This window comes from Sycon ciliatum, chromosome 8 (genome assembly GCF_964019385.1).
Source record: "Sycon ciliatum chromosome 8, ocSycCili1.1, whole genome shotgun sequence".
In the NCBI taxonomy this organism is placed as follows: Eukaryota; Metazoa; Porifera; class Calcarea; order Leucosolenida; family Sycettidae; genus Sycon; species Sycon ciliatum.
The window spans coordinates 33859563-33881972 of record NC_088650.1 but is presented as its reverse complement, the minus strand read 5'-3'; positions in this window follow the sequence as shown (position 1 = coordinate 33881972).

The following is a 22410-nucleotide window of genomic DNA, read 5'->3' as shown; positions in this document are numbered from 1 at the left end:
ACCGTACGGAGTTGCATGCTGGAAGGACAGACACGCACAAACAACGCTCAAGAAGGTTGGCACCGTCGTTTTTCCAGCGCACTGACTTGTCACCACCCTAGCATAGCATTTGGAGGCTCATCACCACCAGCCTTGCAGACGAGGAGCGCAGCGCATCACAGCGTTAGGAACAACTAACCACTGGTCATGCAGCTTCTACCCGAAAAAAGCGGTATGTCGAGCGTGACCGTAAACTGCTTCGCATGGTCCAAAGATATGATCAGAGGCATCGCCCATAATCTAGCTTGCAACGTAGCGGAGTAAATTCTGATGAAGAACTGACCGCATGTGTAACACTTCCAGTAATTTCCGGAATATTAAAACGAACTCTATTGACACGTTTCCGTAAAACTCTCAGACTCCATTGCAGCGTAGTTTTCATATCGGAAAATATCTCCATTGCACACCGTACATAACAGGCTCTCAGCTGCATCGAATAGATTCACCTATGTCAATATTTCGCCCATTGGGCACCATCAGGGCATCCATGCAAAAGAAGATGCAAGCGCCAACATATTATGCTCAGCAGAGGGAAAACACTAGAGACATTCACACCTACAAAAAGTGTAGAATTAACATCCCGAAATTCACGTATTAAGTCCACACATTTGGTAAAGCTATACATGTAGATATTGAAGAAGTATTAGATTTACTTGTAATGTCAATTTCATACTGAGGGTGTGAAACCACACGTAAGTGAGCCATAGAACAACAGTGAATGTATAGTGATAGCGTGAAGTGTAAGTGTAAGTGGACAAGTCTGGTGGTAGTTCAGTAGATTTCAGGTGAAAGGTCGCAGTGCTGAGTGGTAATCCAGTAACTTTGCCGTGATTCAGTCAATTAGGCGCCATCCGTCATCGCAGTTAAATGCTGCCTTGCAATTCCTGACCTCGATGGCCTCCAGAATTTTCCTCGATGGTGGTGAAGCCTCCCTGCCAATAATCTTTACCTGGTGGAAGGGCAGGAAGTTGGGTGACTTGGAAGATTCTTGATGCTTAGTGCTGTAGTGGAATCCCCAGGGAGCCTTCGCTACCATCGCCCTTGCCTCTCAGTAGTGCTCAGCGAAACGATCCCCCACCGGCCGCTCGGTCTCACCAACGTACAGTTCCTCACACAACGTGCAAGACATACAATAAACAACATCCTTGACTACACATTGACTGTCTCGCATACTCGCATCACATGCACGACACTCCATTGGCCGCCCCCTCCCTCACTTCTGCTGGGCTCGCTGCTTCTCCCGGGGGCACACACGCATTCCACTAGACGAGCGAACCAACATATTCTTCAAAGATGGACCAGACAAGAAGACAACACGAACACGTGGACTGAACCTGCGAACACGTCGTGAGACACGAGCGGCAAGTGAATCGCTGATGAATGGCAGTTTGATGACGGACTGGGATTGCTTGCTGTAGCGGCGCCCATGGCCATGCGCCCATGGCCATGCCGTTGCTGTGGGTGAGATAGTCGCCTTTCCTGCTTCTGCTGTTTCTTCTAGGCCGCTCGCTTTGCGGCACTGACTTCGGTGTAGGGGTAGTTGTTCTTCGTCAGCAACTCCTCGATAGTGGCCGTGCTTCTGTTTTCCGCCTCCGGTGTGGACGAATTTCGGATGGCCCGGGAAAACCGGTTGGTGGCAACGGCTTTCTTACATGACAATGGCAAGCAAGAGTCGTACGATAGGTGGACGCCGCTATGGGAAGGCTTGACGTAGAGTTCCGTCTCAATCCTGCCGCCCTGTAATGACAGCGTCAAGTCCAGGAAATTCACCGATTGCTTTGCGTTAACTGTATGTTCCATTGTGAATTTGATCTTGTCGTGCTGTGCGTTGAAGTGATCGAGTAGTGCGTTGAAGCGGCTCCAGCCATATCTCCACAGCAGTAGGCAGTCGTCGATGTATCTCTTGTATAGATCAGGGTTTAGTGCAGGTCTGGAGAGCCTTTTGTTCCAGGGCGTCCATGAAAAGAATGGCCAATGGAGGCGCCAGATGGTTCCCCATGGCTATGCCATGTTGTTGGCGATACTGCTTGTTGTTGAATTCGAAGTAGTTGTTTTCGAGAACGTACTCTAGCATGAGCTGGACCTCCGATACCCTCGGGCCAAGCATGTCGATTTCATCCTTGTGCTACTCTAGTTTGGCAACAGGGGCTAAGATGCTCTCTACACTTTTTGTAGGTGTGAATGTCTCTTTTGTTTTCCCTCTGCTGAGTATATTATGTTGGCGCTTGCCTCTTCTTTTGCATGGATGCCCTGATGATGCCCAACGGGCGAAATATTGGCATAAGTAAATCTATTCGATGCAGCTGAGAGCCTGTTATGTACGGTGTGCAATGGAGATATTTTCCGATGTGAACTCTATTGAGTTTTCAAATAACAAGATGATTTCTCTTGGTTGATTGGTACTTGTGATTACTGCACACGTATAACATTTTCCGGCCTTGTTTGTAACACTTTCACTGTGTATGTTGGTATCAGCTGTGTAAAAGACGAGAATTCGGCGAAATGCTCTGTAGTCCAAAACAACCCTATCCTAATTGTTAGTCGCCGAAAAAGCATTTCGGCGAAGTGGGCCGGTCGAGAATTGTCCAAGCCTCGACGCGGTTTTCGATCAGTCGACGGCAATGAAATGTCACTCGCCGAAATGGTTTTCGGCGTACTGACCTAGAACAAGCGGCAAGTGGTGCAGCCAGGTTTGAGGTTTTTTGGTGCTGCCGTCTTTTCTTCAGCAATGGGAACTCCCAGGTAGCGGAATACAGAGAGGACTACATTCAGACGCTGCGCACACAGCGGTGGGTTTGCAGGGCCACAGAGCCGGAAGTCATCTAGAAGGTGCTGGAGTGGCAGAGTGCGTCAGCAGTGCAGTTAAACAGGTACTAGGGTGCAGTACTTTGTCTTAAAAATAAATAAATTCGACGGGTTCGCGTACCGGGCAGGTCAAGAACAAGGAGTCGTACAACTCCCTGGTCAAGAACCACCTTTCCGCTTCCGTGGGACGCCACCACCCCATGATCAGGCGTCAGATGCGGCTCCTAAACGGTGGGGGAGGATAGATCAGATCCACCAACCATAGGTCAAAGGCCTAAATCCCATTTGCCACATCCATGATTTACTCATGCCAGGCCACGAGTTCCCAATTAACTGTGGGTCGCAGCACGGTTGGAAAAATCCTTCCGCTTCCAAGCAGGACTTGAACCTGGTACCTCTCGTTCATTAATCATGGTCTTAGACCAACCCACTGTGCCTGCCTGCTACTTTGTCTTACATGTAGTGGAATTGGCCCTGTCACTGGAAACCAAAAAAAATGGTTTGCGGTGGGTGCGACAGCGACCAGTCGAAATGCAATGCGTATATCAAGTTTCGCCATCAAGGCACCAGTATCATGACGTTGTAGAAGCTCAATGGCATCGTCAGCTGTGACATAGTTCAGGGAGAAGGAGTCCTTGTTGATTCCATCATTGACAGACGTTCGATCAGGGTAAGACAGGTGGTGAATCGTCAATCATGCATGCGCCCAGGGCTGAACTAATATGAAGGAGTGTTTGCAAGATGGAAGATGAAGAAGAAGAAGAAGAAGCATGGGAATCCGGCGGCATGATGACCTCGGTCGGCGCAGGTTGAGCAGACACGCAAGTTTTCACAGGGCTGGTAATGAGCTCCAAGTGCTCGGATCCTGCGCTCACATTCTCCGGGAGGAGATCCTGCAGCTCAATGTATTCGCCGCGTGTGATCTTTACAAGTAACTTACGCGAGATCGTGGGAACAATAGAGCTAGACTCACGAGTGTTCGTCATTGGCACTGCTATCGGAGGCAGCGCGGGTTGAATGAGGGAAATGTCTATGGGGCCAGAGTCGACCTGGGGAGGGTGATGGGTGACGGTTTTGGACGTGGTTTGGACCACATCTGCCACTGAGAGGACCGCGGTCTGATGGCCGTCCGGATCCTGGCGAGCTGCGATTCATTCCTCAAGGCGCTCGACTCGAGCCAGCAGGGGGTGCAGGGCCGTCGACACGACCGCCCTAAGAAGAACTTGGGTTTAGACCAGTTGTGAATAAGCTGGCTGGCTGAGGAACGGTGGACGGCATATCTTCCTGCTCCGCACAGGCATTGTCGGAAAAATCGGCATGGTCCGCAGGGGCACGATTTCAGGTGTGACTGTCGGCATACGGGGACGACGAGGCGCGACTGGAACGCCTGGGCCCGAGAGCCAACCGCTGACTGGAACGCCTGGGCCCGGGAGCCAACCGCTTACGTGCAAAATACATCTCCGTGAGCTATCGTAAACTGAGAGAGAAATCCAATTGAGAAAGAAATCCACTTGAGAAAGCAATCCACTGCCAAGGCGGACACAGAAAGAACTGAAATGGGGAACAGTTGACTTCGGAGAACATTATTATACACCATTAGCAAATCGTCGGGCGCGACGATTGGGACAAACTGGGAACGACGCCGGCGAGTGGGAAACTCTAATCGTTTCGTGAGCATGATTGGAGCAGCCCCAGCAGATGATCACGAAACGAAAACGATTCCGGTTGCATCACACATCGCGCATCACCCGTATCACGTGCCTGAATGGTTCAACGTATCAAGACGCTCTCGTCAGGTGTATGTGAAGGCGGTCATAATGCCCGACCTGCTTTATGGCTCCTGCTGTTTCTCAGCCGCAATGCGAGAGGGTCAACTGAAACGACTGCAAACCACGCAAAACAGAGCCATCCGCTGTATCGATGGCAACCCGCCCCGGACAGCCATGCAGCCGCTGCTCACTGCTCACTCCCTGTACCGTGTCAGCGAGCTCTACAGGCAGAAAATATTGATCACCATCTGGCGGTGCATCCACGCCCGCACCAGCCCTGTGCTCGCCCAGCTTCTGACCCCGGCACAAGGCACCCCTACCCGCCATCAGCAGTCAAATGGCCTACTAAGCCAGGCAAACCGTAGCCGCCGCGGTCAGCGGAGATTTTCTGTTGCTGGTGCTCTTCTGTGGAACGCTCTCCCTGGTGAGGTCCGCACAATTACCCGGCTACCTGAGTTTAAGCATGCATGTGTACCATACGCCTGTAGGGAGTAGTTCGAGTTGCTGCTGATCGCTCTGCTCTCCCTCCCCGTGCAATTCAGTAACCCGCACGTAGTATCACAGATACATCGTATTCTCTCTCTCCCCCCGTTTACCCGCAGTTATTAGTATCCTATTCTCTTACTATATGCTTCCATAGCTTTTACTATGTTCTTCCATAGCCACTTCTAGGCTAAGCCTTCGCCGTCATTTTATTGGGTCGTCATCCCGTTTGAATGTGCGAAGTGAAATAAAAACCAACCAACCAAACCAACCAACGCACGGCCTCGTCCCGTGCATGCTTTGACGATCGGAAATCGGAGCTATCCAATTTTTCATCCGTAAATGTGATGGTTTTCTAATGGTCTCGAAAGTCAAGCACCGCGTGAGAGGTTGGTGGGAAAAGAGCATGCGCCTTCTGTGTTATTTTCATATTTTTTCACGTGCGCAAAAAATCATTTTCGCCTATGATCCTACCCCCATACGTATTATGTCGAACCTCTCGTCACAAGCACCTTGGCTACTAACCTTGGCGTTACACTTGATAGCAAATTCGACTGGTCCCATCATTTCCAGCATCTGGAAAAGCGGGCAAGCTCAGTCGTCGGTATTCTCCCCCACATTTCACCGGAATGCCGCAAGACCTTTTATCATACATACGTTTTGCCGATTTTCTTATATTGCTGTGTGGTGTGGTGTGGCGCTGGTAATGACCTCTTTGCAAAGCTGGATATTATGTATCGACGCATTCTCCGGGCAATACTTCGTTTTATATAGAGGCCAATAATAAGTTTAACTCTCTGATATACAATGTAGCAACACACCAGCGAAGTTGGGTGGTGTGTTGCTTTGCTGCTTCGAAAATGTAGTTAGACCGCATTGTCCTGCAGCCTACCCATAAATTTCATATGGCATTCAATTGACCGCAACTTTTGTGTTTCTCAATGGATTTGAGTGAAATTTTGGCCACGCTCCTGCCACTATGCCGGCCCTCAGGACATGACTTAAAAGTTCTTGCGCCTCACTGACAGGCTTTCCAGGCCGGAAAAACTCAAATTTCCGGCATAGTGCCACGGTGTGCGAGCCACCCAGGAGCCAAACAAATGCATTTACAATTTTTTCACATTTTCGAGCCCATTCTGTCCGTGCGCGGGACCCAAACCTAAAACAAGTCCAGAAGCAGCCATGGGTGATGGGGTAGGGCCCCTCAACGAGGCCCTGGAATCTGTCACAACGGAACGAGTGGGCGTTCTCTCACAGACTCACACAGACACAAGTCAATTTTTGAATTTTTTTAGGTTTAGCACGTGCTACGAGGTCGTACCTTTGATACAACATCCAGTGCTGGGACCTCCACAGCGCTGCACACCAAATCCAGGATACCCTCAGAAACCGGCAAAGACTACCACTCACGTTTCACTACTGCCTAGTACTGAATCCTACCTGACTTCTTGACACGACTCAAACTTGCCAAAGTCACTAAATCAACGTCAACTACAATAATCAAGCCACATATCTGCAACGTCACGATGGTGCTGGCAAAAGTCCTGCTGCACGGCGGCGGGCCGCCGTGCAGCCCAATACGTGGCTCAAAAACGTGATTTTTTGGACTTGGAGCAAAATTCTGCACACTTTCGCGTGTTTCCATGATACGACAAGTTGCGCACGGTCTGCTCACATTCAAATACAGTGCTGCCAACAAATGACATCGTGCAACAAAAAAATCTTTCCTTGCAAGGGCACATTTTAGGCCATAACTTTTGAACGGCTGGTCAGATCGGGACACAATTTTCAGAAAATTTGCAGCTATTCATGCTCTTTCAACTGACGTAGCAGACGGTAGCACTCGATATGAATTTATATATTCGATTTTTCAGCGAATTTTTTGGTAGTCTGCCACCTTAACTGGTCCCATTATGGTCCTGAAATGGTCAGCATTCTTTGTTGCCGTGGGACTTAGCTTGTGCACGTTTTCGCTGCGCTAACCTTCCACTCATTGGTCCTACCATAACCTTGAACCTTCCAAGCTGGAAGGCTGTTGGTTTGCGCACTGGAGGTGTGTGGGAGCTAGGCCTTAGGTCATTGAATGTCTCAGTACCATATCAGTGTTGTGCCCTGTTATCGCACTTTCTGACGGCTTATTATCTTGTTATGGTCGTGGATAGTTGCTTCATAACTCGTTTCCATGTGATTTCTTCTAGGTAGGTCAACAGATGGCACTTGGATGCGCCAGGGTTACTGGTCGCTCTACGGTATCCTGGTCCAGATGGTGATTGCTTGGGATACGCACCAGATTGAGGATGTGGATGTTTCGGCAAAGCATTGCTATGGAACAGAGACAGTAGGACCTGCTGTGAACCTCACCATGGGGCTACGCAGCAGTGTTGACGCAGATCTTGAATTTTCTGAAATGTGACATCGGCCCAATCACAGATGCTGGTTTGGCCGGAATGACTCAGGATCGCCTCGATCACTCCCCCTAGTACACAATCGGCTTGCCAAAGAGGCCCGGAGAAGAAAAGGAGGGCACATAAGGAGGGCGTTGGTGATGCTGCAGCTGAGAAAGAAAGCTTTACCTTTGCTGCTGGCGGATTTTAGCCTGCATTTTGAGTGCTAATTGTGGCCGTTTTTTGGGTGTGCGGCGAAATGATGTGCACGATATCTTACCTCCTGTGCATGGGGAAGGCTGTATAATGTCTGTTTGCCACTTGTCATTTCTTTGTTGTGTTGTTTTGATGCTGTGGCAGCCAAATTGAAGACGGATGGTCATCAGGGGTCATTTACGGGTAGGCTACCACCTTACCCTACTGAAGTAGAACATACACGAAGGCGTGGAATGTAATGTAAGCAGCGTTATGACGACAACAACATGCCTAGCGTACAGTTTCTGTTACTTCAAATTATATACATGTACTAAGTTAATCTAGGTTAAGGGGAAGTGCATCGATTTTTCAAGTAGGGCTCAGATGAAAGACAATTTGATATCAGTTCCGATGGTATATCTCTCGCCTCCGTACGATATTGCAAACTTGCCATATCGCCGATTTTCTGATTGCGTTTCCATGGTGACTAGAGGTGATGACGCACATTCTGCTTAGCTCCGTGAGAGAGAAGGTCGATCACTGCAGAATTGTGTCATTTTCAGTTGTCTTATTGCATTCACGAAGTAAAAGAAGTGCTGTGTTCAATGCTGTTAGTGCCGTGGGCTGTTTATTAGTAGTCCTCTCCGTTGTGTACTGGGACGTGACACCGACAGGAGAAAGCTGGAGCGCGGAGACGTTAGCTGGCAAGCGAAAATCGTGACGAACCAAGTGCTGAAATCTCGGTTGGGACAAATCAAACGTTCAGCATTTAGCTCAACCAAGGACCATGCCATTTGCTCTTTCCACTTCCTGAAGATGGATGCGCTGCTGCTGGAGACTCTCCTATCTCTCGTAACGTATTCTGAAGCCACGTGAGACACGGGTAGCGGTAATTAGCGAACGAAATAATGTCGTATGTTTTGAAATGTTTGCTGAACCTTTCTCAGGGGAGATGACGAATACCAAGCATCTTCTCCTAGTCTGGAGAAACCACTTCTTAGGCTACATTCCAGCTAGGGGAATGCAGGAGACAGGCCGGCCTGGCTGGGGAGGACACACTTGGAGGAGAACGAAGTAAGTGATCTTGTTTATGTTTTTTTTTTTGGTATTGCAATCTTATGTGTGACACATACGTCATGGTGCATAGTTGGTCGTTGCGTGCCTGCATGTGCATGTATAAGTGTGTACTGATAAACACTTCCTCTGCAAGAACCTGACACTCATGCTCTCTTTCTTTCTCGCAGTATGTGCGCACGGGTGTGTGTGTGTGTGTGTGTGTGTGTGAGAGAGAGAGAGAAAGAGAGAGAGAGAGAGAGAGAGAGAGAGCGCACGCGTGCGTGCTAAGCCTGTGCAGGAGCAGCGTGGAGCATGCTTATGTGATCGCTGTGGCCATTGGTTTCTTAGCTGTGGCGTTCTTGCCCGTTACAAGTGTGTGGCTTAGCCCCAACGACAGTGGAGCCATGTTGTGGTGAACACTGTGTCCTGCGACCGCTGCTTCCGTTCGGCCCAGGGCAGGAATAGACACCGCTGCTCAAGCTCTCCCAGGCCATACGTCGGTTTCGTGGCAGATGACCCGAACTCTCGTTTTGTGTGTATGTGTGTGTGTGTGTGTGCCGGTGTTTGTGTGTGTGCCGGTGTGTATGTGTGTGTGTTGCTCCCTACGTAGACAAACTCTTGTTTTTGTGTCCCTGGCGCCATGGGACGGCGTTCTTCCATTCTCTCTCCTCTGCCCCTCCGGGCCCACGAGGCCAATGTGGCAATGGCTCGACAGGGCAGGGCATGTGTGTGTATGGTGCATGGTGTGTGCCGGCATGTCTGTATATACATGTTGGACAGGAATTTGCTCACCCACGACGTTCACGGAAAACCATGCTAGGTTTTGCTGGAACGTATGGAGTCTGCGAGCACTTACAATAACTTACGTCATGTCACAACAAAGAACGGTGCAGTGTTTGACCCTCATGTAAACATGATGGTGATGGTACCTCACCTAAGCTATCCATGAAGCTAGAAAGAACATCAGGACAACAGAATTGTACCAGAGGAAAGCATCTATTGCCTAAACTTCTTTATATGAAATGAACAATACCCTTCTCCATAGAGACAACATGCAGAGGAAGTGTATGGACAAATATATAAATAGGCCATTCAGTGAGGGCATGTAATGATCTCTACGTGAAGATTGGATACACACATGCAAGTCTGCAAGGAAAGCATTTGTTCATGGGTTAGCTTGCTGATTGAGTTCCAATGGCCTACGTCCATACATGCCATCTCTCCTGAGAATTTTTCACCAAAATAACAAAACATACGACATTATTTCGTTCGCTAAATCTCCGCTACCCGTGTCTCACGTGGCTTCAGAATATGTTACGAGAGATACGAGAGTCTCCAGCAGCAGCGCATCCATCTTCAGGAAGTGGAAAGAGCAAATGGCATGGTCCTTGGTTGAGCTAAATGCTGAACGTTTGATTTGTCCCAACCAAGATTTCAGCACTCGGTTCGTCACGATATTCGCTTGCTAGCTAACGTCTCCGCACTCCAGCTTTCTCCTGTCGGTGTCACGTGCCAGTACACAACGGAGAGGACTACTATTTTAAACAGTTCACGGCACTAACAGCATTGAACACAGCACTTCTTTTACTTCGTGAATGCAATAAGACAACTGAAAAATGACACAATTCTGCAGTGATCGACCTTCTCTCTCACGGAGCTAAGCAGAATGTGCGTCATCACCTCTAGTCGCCATGGAAACGCAATCAGAAAATCGGCGATATGGCAAGTTTGCAATATCGTACCGAGGCGAGAGATATACCATCGGAACCGATATCAAATTGTCTTTCATCTGAGCCCTACTTGAAAAATCGATGCACTTTCCCTTTAACCTAGATTATATACGTGGGATGTAGGCTGTGTTTTGACGAAAACAACGTGCCTAGAGTACAATGGACGTCTACCTGTTATAATTATACATGTACATGACATCTACCTGTTATAATTAATATATTAATTATACATGTGCATGTACATGACGTCTACCTGTTATATACATGTACATGTACTAGGTACTAGTAGCACCTTCCGAGTTGGAAGGCTGTTGGTGAAAATGTGTTGGAGCAAGGTGTCAGGTCGTCGAATGTTTCAGTATTCTGTCAGTTTTGTGCCTTGTTGTTGCACTTTCTGACTGGATAATAGTATCTAGTTAAAGTGGTGGACAGTTACTCTTAACCCTCTATCCATACGTCCCTTTCCTTTCCACCTATATTATTCCATTAGTTGCCATTGGAGCATAATTGTAGTAGGTAATACATGAAGATGCATGTCATGAAATGTTACACACTGTCATATTCTTGTTCATTGCCGCTCTGGACCTTGTTTGATGCTTGCAATTTTTCATTTCTTGCCAGTTTGACTCTACAGTCCACTTCGTCCTCAAAATTCTGAATCTCTATAACTGCAACTGGTTCGAATGCGCAACGTTATGAGTATGGGTGTGTCGTCCACCCGAATTCCTTATTTCGGATGGAGAGCCAAGGATTAAATTTAAAAAGAAAGGACCAAAATATTACATGTGATCCGTAGTTTGTGTCCAGCGCTAACAGTTATAAGCAAGATGTTGTGTAGTCAGACGGTGCAACAGCTAGCACAATACTGACTGATGTGATACTGACATTCAACCACCTGATGGTAAGCTCCATCACGTCTTGGATGCGCAAACCAACAACCTTCCAACGTGGTCCTTCGCCTTTCGTCACCATCTCGCTAAAGCTAACATTCTTAGTTGGCCGTGATGTTTAGCTTGTTTTCGTCTCGAGTTCGCTCACCTTCCCCTTTCTCATGTTATTTCATAACTTAGAACCTGCCAAGTTGGAAGGCTGTTGGTTTGCGCATCCAAGACGTGATAGAGTTTATCATCAGGTTGCTGAATGTCAGTATCACATCAGTCAATATTATGCTAGCTGTTACACCTTCTGACTACACAACATCTTACAACATCTTGCTTATAACTGCTGTTAGTGCTGCACAGAAACTACGGATAACATGTGACATTTGGTCCTTTCTTTTTAAATTTCATTCCTTATTTCAGAGATGAAGCTGCAGGAAGCCTCAGCCGTTCTTCAGAGAGTGTATCATATTTTGTGAATGGTGGGTGTCACCCAGGCAACAAAACACCTGGATACAGGAAAGGCCGAACACACGAGCCCACCGCGGAGAAAACTACTGGGCACTATCAGTAGGTTCTCTTCAGAAGGTTTCAAGAGTGCCAGTATTATCGCTGCTGATTTATGGGCCCGTTTTAGAGAGGACATGTCAGTTTTTTGTCGGATCCTATTATACATGTATAGGACTTGAGTGTTCTGCATTATCCAGAGTGTTGTAGTGGATGCAAATAATAATAGAATTCTTAGTATTTTGAATACGTACATACATGTATATACCATGCGTTGATGTCTGTGATTAATTGGGGAGCTCTGCCACATGTTGGCGTATCTAGTGGTTTTGCAGGATGGCTGCACAAAGCCATGGTGCAAGTCACAACCGGAACAACGAGTTTTGGTTATTCCTATTGTCCTGTGTGGATAACGCCATCAGCAGTGCTTATTATGCGGAAAGTCTACTTCAAACGTGACTTGATTTCTGACCGTCGCTGAACCCTGTTGTCCGGCGATCAAGACTACTCGTACAGTACTGTAGCCTGCAGGATCTGTACAGGGCACCGCTTGCTACAGGTACTGCTAGTAGTTATAGTGTTGTACTTGTGGATGATGTGTCTCCGTAGTGTTCTTCAGTTGTCGTTGAGTTTTGAGAAGGAAGGGGAACTGCGAGCGTACAAGTACTGTCTCTCCCTGAATCATGATGGTTAGAATGACACTGTTGTGGTACACATTGGCAGCGACCGTAGCGTTATTCACCTTTTCAGTTGAAGGTAGTTTCCGTTCTTGCGTCAATTGCGACTCCAGTTCGCTGCCATCGGAAAACAAGGGTTATTGCCGCTACTACAGCTGGGGAGGGTCCAGTCAGGTGCACCATTTCATCTGCTGCAATAATCAGAATGAGGATTCGTACGGTCCTTGTCCTGGGTCGTCACGGGTGACGTATGACTAAGCAAGCGATCCTGAACACTGCGACCATAATGGCAGAATTATTTCACCAAATGGCTGCAAGAAAGGTATTTCTGATTTATCATGTGGTGGCTGTAGTGGGCAAGAGGAGACTCGGCGCTATTGTAACGGTAAAACGATTGGAGGCACTCGCGGCAGTGGAGTGTCATCGACATGTTGGCTATGGGCTGCCTGTTTTGTCAAGCAGTGCACTGGGTCGTCCTATATCAATAGCATCATTTCCAAGAGATCCACAAAGTTACAGAACGTTCATCCCAGCCATGTGTGGCAACCTAGTCTGCGATACAAACCAGGGTGAGACTGCAGCATCATGTTGGGCACCCTGTAAGAAGACCTTAGGGTCTGTTGGGTATGCCCAAGTAAAATAATAAAATACAATACAAATCATGCCGGGTCGACTGCTGTTCTCTCAAGAATCCAGAAAGCTGTTCTCTCAGCCGCAACCTGACTTGCTCGGATGATTGCTGCGCGGATCCAGCATGTTGTCTAACAGAAAATGAAGGTTCTGGAGCTGAGTCTGTCACTGGTCCGGCGCCATGTCTTCACATGCATATTCCTGCTGCTGCTGCTCGCCTTCACACCCATGGCAATGTACCTCATGTTTTATTATTATTATTATGCTCTATTCGCGTTAGCATCAGTGAGCTTATAAAGCTCACATATAGCCTTCGCTTAAGCCGCAAGAAGGAGCAAGTGAGCGCGAGGAAGCGCAATGCACACAGAGCGTCAAAACAAAACAAAAAACAAACAAAAAACAAAAAACAGAAAAAAGAGACAAGCTGCAAGAAGGAGCAAGTGAATGCGAGGAAGCACAGTGCACATCAAGCATCACAATCACAAAAAAGACAAGATGGAAACGCTAAGTTATGTCCATTGTTGCATTAGCGGCTACATACAACCTTCACCAGGTCCTGCCACTGAGGGCGATCCTGGGCGAGCTGCTGCAGCCTGTTGCAGTCATCTCCATTATCTATATATAAAGGTATAAATTATGTCCATTGTTTCATTAGCAGCTACATACAGCCTTCACCAGTTCCCGCCACTGTCGACGGTCTTGGGCAAGCTGCTGCAGCATGTTCAAGTCATCGCCAGTCTCTAGGGCGGTATTATTTTTCAGCTTTTTGAGATCATTATTGAGCGTTCGCGGGAGCGTTGTTCTTGGGCGTCCCCTAAAGCTGGGGCCATTACCCCCTAAGAAGTAAGCTCCCATGGCACGTCTGGCTGGGGCTGCCTCTTCCAAACGCAGTACATGACCAAACAGCCTCCATCTAGCATCTCTGATGATTTGGCTCACGGGGCGAGATTCTGTGCGTTTATACAGGGAAGTGTTCTTTATTATGAGCGGGTATTTAATGCCTATCACTGTTCGCAGCTGCTGCCTGTGGAACGAGTCCAATTTCCGCTCCTGTGTCCCCGTGAGACTCCACGTGCCACAGTTATAAAGCAGGATTGGTAGAATGAAGCTATTATAGAGGCGCACTCGTAGAGACTCTCTGATGTGTTGCCCTCTCAGCCATATCACCCACATCCGGTGAAGTGCGCTTGTAGCCAACCGCTTTCGTCTGCCTATGTCCTCATCCACTCCAAGCATCGAGCCCAGCTTTATTGTGTGTCGCCACTGTTCCTCTATTCGATCCTTTTGTCTGCTTATCATGGTGTGTTCCGTCTTCCCCTCATTCATCTTCAAGTTCCACTCTGCTAACGAAGAGGATATTGTAGGAAGGCAATCTTTTAGATACTTTTGGTCGGTACTGATGAAGTCCACATCATCTGCATATTCCGACTCTCCGGGCAGAAGCAGCTGGACGTCTCGGTCTGGTCGCGGCGGTAGACGGTTTCGTACCTCTCTTAACGCAGCTTCCAGGTATATCGTAAACAATACCGGCGACAGAGAATCTCCCTGTGGAGTCCCATTGTATGTTTCAAGTGGCTGGCTCAGGATGTTGTTTAGCCGTACTTTAATGGTGGTATCCGTAAGTAAGCACTGAATAAGATGTAATTCGTCCCGGTTCACAATAGTCTCCAGCACGTTCATGAGCTTTGGTCTTGAAATAGTGTCAAAGGCTTTCGACATATCAATTCCCAAAATGGCGATATCTTCCTTTACTCTTTGGCATCTTGCTGCCAACCATCTGTAGGAGTACACAGCATCCGCTGTACTTCTCCCGCTGCGAAATCCGCTCTGGCAGGGCGAGAGGTATTGATCAACTGCCGGCTTAATACGCGTCAATACGATTAGAGACAGTAGCTTGCGTAGTGTATTTAGAAGGGTAACTGGCCGCAAATTTGCAGGAGGACCTCTCTTCTTGCCCGGTTTCGGCAACGGGACCAATATACCATCACCAAGCTGGATGCGTTGATCTTTAGCGTAATTATTGAATAATGTGGCTATGTTACCATGCAGTGATTGTGTCCCATACTTCAGGAGCTCAGCCGGGATTCCATCGGGGCCGGATGCTCTGCCGTTATTTAAACGTTTTGCAGCCTTGGACACCTCCTCAGTCGTTATGGATCGGTTCAGTGGCATTTCACTCCTCTCCAACATAGTTGTTGCTAGTGCCTGGTCGCAGAATATAGTTCTGAAGTGTTCCTTGACCGCTTCCACCGATTCCGCAGGTTGAGATATAATTTTGCCTTCAGCATCCTCAACGATAACCGGTGATTGTTTCTGACGACGGAGTAGCTGGGTTGCTTTGAACATCTTTGCGTCATTCTTTATTCTTCCTATTTCTCCCACTCGTTCATCAAGCCTGCTCGATGCCATCTTGAGGCATTCCCGCCGAATCTGGTGTGAAATGCGATTGCGTTCTTGCTTCATCTCAGAAATCTTCCCAGCGTCTTTGCAGTTAGTGAGATCCAAACGTAACTTGCGTTTTTTCTCGGCTAGCTGTTCAATGGCATTGTTATAGCCATTTGTATGTACTTTTCTTCTTTTTGGTACTATGCCAATGGATGATGCAGCTGACTCCTTCATAATGCCGGTGATCTTCCGGGCATGCTCCTCAACACCCATGTTGTCCATCTCACGGCATGTCAATTCCAGACCCCGCTCGATTGCCGCTTGGTATGCCTCCCTCTTGCTCAAGTCACTGAATTCAGATACACTGAATTTGTCATTGGTCTCCCTTGATATGCATGGCGCATTCAATTTCTTGTAAAGATTGGTCAGGTTGACTTTAGCGAGGACAAGGCGGTGGTCACTCTCCATCTTTGTCCCCGCATATGACCTCGCATCTTCCACCACAGAACGCTCACTATTCCGACAGAATATATAATCGATCTGGTTGTATATGGGTATTGCTGACCCACCGTCTGGGTTGTGACGCCATCCTGTCCATGTTGTGATATGTGCCGCACGGTGTTGGAATGCAGTGTTGCAAGCAAACAGGTGGTTGTCCGACGCAAAGTCAGTCAGAACCTGTCCACTGTAATTGCGGCGGCCTCTTGAGTGTGCTCCGCAGCACGACAAATCATGTCTCCCCGTAGCTGTAACGGAACGTTTTCCAACTTTTGCATTGAAATCACCTATCACGAAAAGCATGGCTGATGATCGAAGCTTCTGAATTGTCTCCAATAAACTGTTGTAGAATTCATCCAGACAGGCAGGGTCCTCCGCAACGCGTCCAGATGTTGGTGCATAAACGTTGATAAACGAGCACAGAGTTCTATCGGACAGCCATAGCTGCAGCACAGCGATCCGGTCAGAGATACTCCAGTATCTGTGAATTCGGGGCAGTAAACTTATTTTTACGGCGAATCCAAGTCCATAGTGTCGAGAGGTCGACGAAAGACACAGGAGTCGATAATTATCAATAATTCCATCGAAGCCCTGAGAGATTTTCGTCTCTTGCAGGCAGCAGAGTTCAGCTCCATATCTTGTTAGGTCACAAATAAGTTGATTTTTTTTCAAATTTGAATTTAGTCCACGAACATTGAAAGTTCCGACGTGAAACAAGCTACTCTTGTTTCTACGACTGCTACTCAGAATACTGCGGGTCCTCAAACCCACCTGCTCATTAGCGAAAGACATAGGCCATAGGGTTCAAGAACAGAACCACCATGGCTGAGAGGCGTCACTCTCTCATCCAAACAATGAGAGAGTACCTCATGTAGTGCTAGTTATCTGCGATACCAGACAAAGCGCAAATTGTCACACTCTTTCTTTCTTATTCCCTAATCGGCATTGGAGCTACACTACTACATGTACATGTACATGTAGTAGTGTAGTGCGCGGCGGGTTCATGTTAAAGGGGAAGTTAAGGCAAAAATTAAAATTTCACCAGTTGTAGTCTTCGGGGTGCTGAGTCGAATGGTCGTGGTCCGAGGAAGCTGAGACGCTCTCTTCCTACTTGAATCCCAATCGAACTCGCGCACTTCCACCGAAACTGGGTGACTGCGCCCTACTAGATGGGGATTTGTATGCAAAATGTCACTAAAAGCGCCATTTCGTTCTTACAAAAGCACGGATGACCGCGATTGGCCCATATGTTGTAGTCTTTTGGACGCTGAGTCGACTGGTTTTGGTCCGAAAAGGCTGCGATGCAGCGTTCCTCCTTTATTCCCAATCGAACATGGTTGAACAAGCGGTCACGTGCTCCTGCGTACGCCAGTCACCTGGTCACCGTGCCTGCAGGGTACAACTTACTAGCCTGTTTGACCTTTTTTGGGTGCACTCCTGTCACTCGAGTTGAACCTTGGTGTGAAAGTTGTCGCCTGCTGGCGTCGTGACCAGGTGATTTGGGCACCCAGGAGCACGTGACCGCTTGTTCAACCATGTTCGATTGGGAATAAAGGAGGAACGCTGCATCGCAGCCTTTTCGGACCAAAACCAGTCGACTCAGCGTCCAAAAGAGTACAACATATGGGCCGATCGCGGTCATCCGTGCTTTTATAAGAACGAAATGGCGCTTTTAGTGACATTTTGCATACAAATCCCCATCTAGTAGGGCGCAGTCACCCAGTTTCGGTGGAAGTGCGCGAGTTCGATTGGGATTCAAGTAAGAAGGGAGCGTCTCAGCTTTCTCGGACCAAGACCATTCGACTCAGCACCCCGAAGACTACAACTGGTGAAATTTTAATTTTTGCCTTAACTTCCCCTTTAAACCTTACAAACAAGGCCGGTCTAGGCAGTTCACACTTTGCACCATTTTTGTTCATTTCCGCCCTAATCCTTGTTTGGTGTTTGTATTTGTCACTGTTTGTCTGTTTAAAACTAAAGTCCACTTCCTCTTCAACATTCCAAGTGAATCTGTCAAACTTTCCAAGCACACATTCATGTTCCTAAAGTGCCGACCATAAATTGAAGTTCTCAATGTTGCTGTCCTCACGGTTATCAGTAGCTGGGAGGTTCATGGCGAGTCGAACCCGAGCACCTGTGATACATGATGCGCCAATCGCAGTGAATAATCCACTTGGATTACTCATTGCTATGCGTGCAGCGTTGCTGTGTGCTCCAGTCACCAACGATAGGAGATTGTAATTAGACTCTCGTGTGTGTGTATGTCTGTACTGACGGTGATTTCCCTGACGTCTTCCAAGCTGGACTCGACTAGTAAACACTCAAAAACTAACACATTGAGTACACTCGACAGTTTTCATTAACCAGATTAAAGCAGGTACAACCGCTTTGTACATCGCCAGCAAATCAACACAAGCAGTTATCCCAAGTAGAGAAAACGGAAATTCGTAGCTGTTAGCCTATCAGCTCCATCTTTCAGTTCTAATTGCCAGAGTCACGGGGAATGCGACCTTGAATTTACGTTCATGTAGTTCGTGAAGTAAAACACGACAAATCAAGGAAATGGTATTCGAAGGTGTCAAAGGTGTGATTTGTGTTTTGACATGATAGTCAAGGCTGTGGACTACTTCATATTACTGTTGGCTCAACATCCGAGTTTCTATTCTGTGACCTACTTGTTATAGTTTTCTGATGTTGCTTCAGAAATTAAAATGCCTCGTGCATTCAATCCAGCTACGTTCCCGCTCGTAAATGGGTATCTTCGACTTTTCGTGCTATGAATACGGCCGTTGTTATGCGTTACTACGCACAAATACATATATGTGCATTACAGCGTCATCCATTACCGTCTCTGGACAGATTCATCTTTTACAATGTCATGTACTGATGTACAGGATCTGGTGTTTCCCATACACGCTCATACCTACCTTGTGCACACCCTCCTTACACTACCTACCTTGTGCACACCCTCCTTACACTACCTACCTTGTGCACACCCTCCTTACACTACCTACCTTGTGCACACCCTCCTTACACTACCTACCTTGTGCACACCCTCCTTACACTACCTGCCTTGTGCACTCCCTCCTTACACTACCTGCCTTGTGCACTCCCTCCTTACACTACCTGCCTTGTGCACTCTCTCCTTACACTACCTGCCTTGTGCACTCCCTCCTTACACTACCTGCCTTGTGCACTCCCTCCTTACACTACCTGCCTTGTGCACTCCCTCCTTACACTACCTGCCTTGTGCACTCCCTCCTTACACTCCCTGCCTTGTGCACTCCCTCCTTACACTACCTGCCTTGTGCACTCCCTCCTTACGCTACCTGCCTTGTGCACTCCCTCCTTACACTACCTGCCTTGTGCACTCCCTCCTTACACTACCTGCCTTGTGCACTCCCTCCTTACACTACCTGCCTTGTGCACACCTGCCTTGTGCACACCTGTCTTATGCACACCTGCCTTGTGCACTCCTTTCTTGTGTGTTTTCGGCCAGTACAGTGTATCAGTATTACAAACCAGGAGGAACATCAGCATGGATGTTAGAGCCACCACCACCAGCGTACAGTGCACTGGATCGAAGAGTGAGCGAATCCGTTCTGCATTTACATGTTCGTGTAGGACCTTAACACATCCTGCAATATGTTGGTTTCCTTACTTGCTAGACTGATTTTTATGATTCTGGTCTGATTTGAATCATAATTATTATCTTCCTTATTGGCCATGGGCCATCGTGGAAATTAAGAATAATAATAATAATCCTGTCTAGTGTTCTCAACAGATAACACGTACACGTACACATAACTTCAGGCAATAGTAGTGTTAGCAATTATACTTGCCTTGTCTTGATATGTGGCTATCATCATAGAATGAAGCCAACATCCAAGGAGAAAGCACTTTCATCGGATGGGTAAAAAGACTACTCCATGTGGTGAAAACTTCAAGCCTTTCCCCAGAAGCATTAGGACGTAGTCCATTGACCAGATTTTTGTGATTTCTTTTCAAGTGAAATTCATGTTTTTTAAAAAGCAACCAGAAGCAATGACACCATGAAATATCTATCCAGTTATCCAGTTATCCAGTTACACTGAATCTCTGCACAGCAAGCTCTTTTCACTGTATTATGTGTACAGGTACATGTAGGTGTAGGTTTCCTCCTCAGCAGAGCTCAGGGTCACTGGTAGAACCGATAGCAATGAAGTGTCGTGTCTGAAAAATGAAGCATTTTAAACCGGATCAAAGCACTACGGTCAGACAACTCTAACTGCGATAAACACAGCGAGATTTCCACGAAGGCAGACTTTAAACGTACACGGAGTATCAGAACGGTGGTAAATATGACAACTGTTAAATGGAGTGAAATCAACGCAATAAATAGAGCTAGTTGCGTTTTATGTCCCCATGACATCGAGACCTCAGGTCGGCTGAGGGCAAAAAGCCTCACCATCACTATGCTCCCACTATGCAATTTGTTGTCTTTACCTGTGAGCTGTGATCATTGATTTTTTTGTAAAACACGGTCAGCAGCTCGCAACTCGCTTTATTTACATTAAATGAGGTCGACACACTAACCTGTATGCATCGCTCTGATTTCGTTTCTGTCTCCACGAAAACTGTAATGTACCGAGTGATACCAAATCTACGCAATAAATGTGGTGCAAATAATAAAGAGGCGAGAGATGCAACACGCCGGTGCAAAGAAAAGTACAGTAAAAACCTGGTGGCGACCACCCCACGGTGCAAGGAAAGGCGGTCGTTAAAGCCAGGTGGTCTTTAGAACCAGGTACCACAGTGTCTGTGTAGAATTGTCGGTTCATGGAAAAACGCTCGTTGAGAGCAGGTGGTCGCTAAACCCAGGGGTCGCTAAACCCAGGGGTCGCTAAACCCAGGTGGTCGCTAAACCCAGGGGTCGCTAAACCCAGGGGTCGCTAAACCCAGGGGTCGCTTACACCAGCTTTTACTCTACAAGTACATTTATCCCAGAAACCTTTGACTACTATCCCTCCACACTACTCTCACTAGTCTATACTGCTATCCCTCCACACTGCTATCCCTCCACACTGCTATCCCTCCACACTACTCTCACTTGTCCACACTGCTGTCACTAGTCTATACTGTGTATCGTGAGTGTTTGCGTTGTTGTACTGGCATGGTGTGAGGTGTTTTTCTATTCTTTTTTTACAAACAGCTTGAGCCTCTTGGACGGGCAAAATAACACATTAAATTTTGTGAAGCATCAACACCATTACATAATTAAAACGAATCATCGGATATACATGTACAGTGAGTATCGTTTATAAAGTGACCGGGTGTAACGATATACCGGCTATAATGATAGAACTCGCCAAAATCAAAATCAAATCACAAAAAATACAGCTAAAATATCACTATACACACTATTATCGGCTATACCGGTATATCGCTTATTGTGATGGGCTTCAGGAAGCAAACCATATCAAATGCACAGGAAAATATCGCATATACTGATCAAGAGTGATGATCACAAAACAAGTGTTCTTCCAATATAGTTCACTTCTTCCAAAACTGATCCAATGTTGCCTGGATGCATCTGGCAGCAGACATGATTGAGAGAAAATTCTTCCCTGTATGCTGTAAGCAGCCACGCGTACACATGGCTGCTTTTTATGCTTTTTCCAGCATGTACACATCATTTCATGCACAGTCATGTGCCATGTGTCAGTCATCCATGCAAATCGGCTATAGTGATGCACCGGATATAGTGATAAATTATCGAAAATCAAAGGGGCACGTTATATCCACTATTTACTGTACGTGTCCGTGTAGTAATGAATACAAACTCACTGACTCAGTAGGATCACTGCATGTTCACTCAGCCACCACTAGCACTGCAGAGGACTCAGGCACGGCAGGAGCAAACAAGTGTGCGATTCTTTGCCTTCGGCTTCGGTGCTTCACCTCTAGCCTCTTCATTCTTTTCCCAACAAGTTTCTTTTGCAAGCTTACTTACAATGTAATTGTTCGAGGTATGAAACTGGCGGGAGAATGCGTATTATAAAATATCTTGACGTCTGTAGCCTTGGAGTAGGGGAAAGGGTATTTTTGCTGTCCGTTAGTGATCACACGGCTAGATGAAATGGAGTTACAAAAAAATAGACGGTTTTGCGTACCGAGGAGGTCAAGAACAAGGAGTCGTACAACTCCCTGGTCAAGAACCACTTTTTCGCGGCTCCTAAACGGTGTGGGAGGATAGATCAGATCCACCAACCAGAGGCCAAAGGCCTAAATCCCATTTGCCACATCCATGTTTTACTCATGCCAGGCCACGAGTTCCCAATTAACTGTGGGTCGCAGCACGGTCGGAAAAATCCTTCCGCTTCCAAGCAGGACTT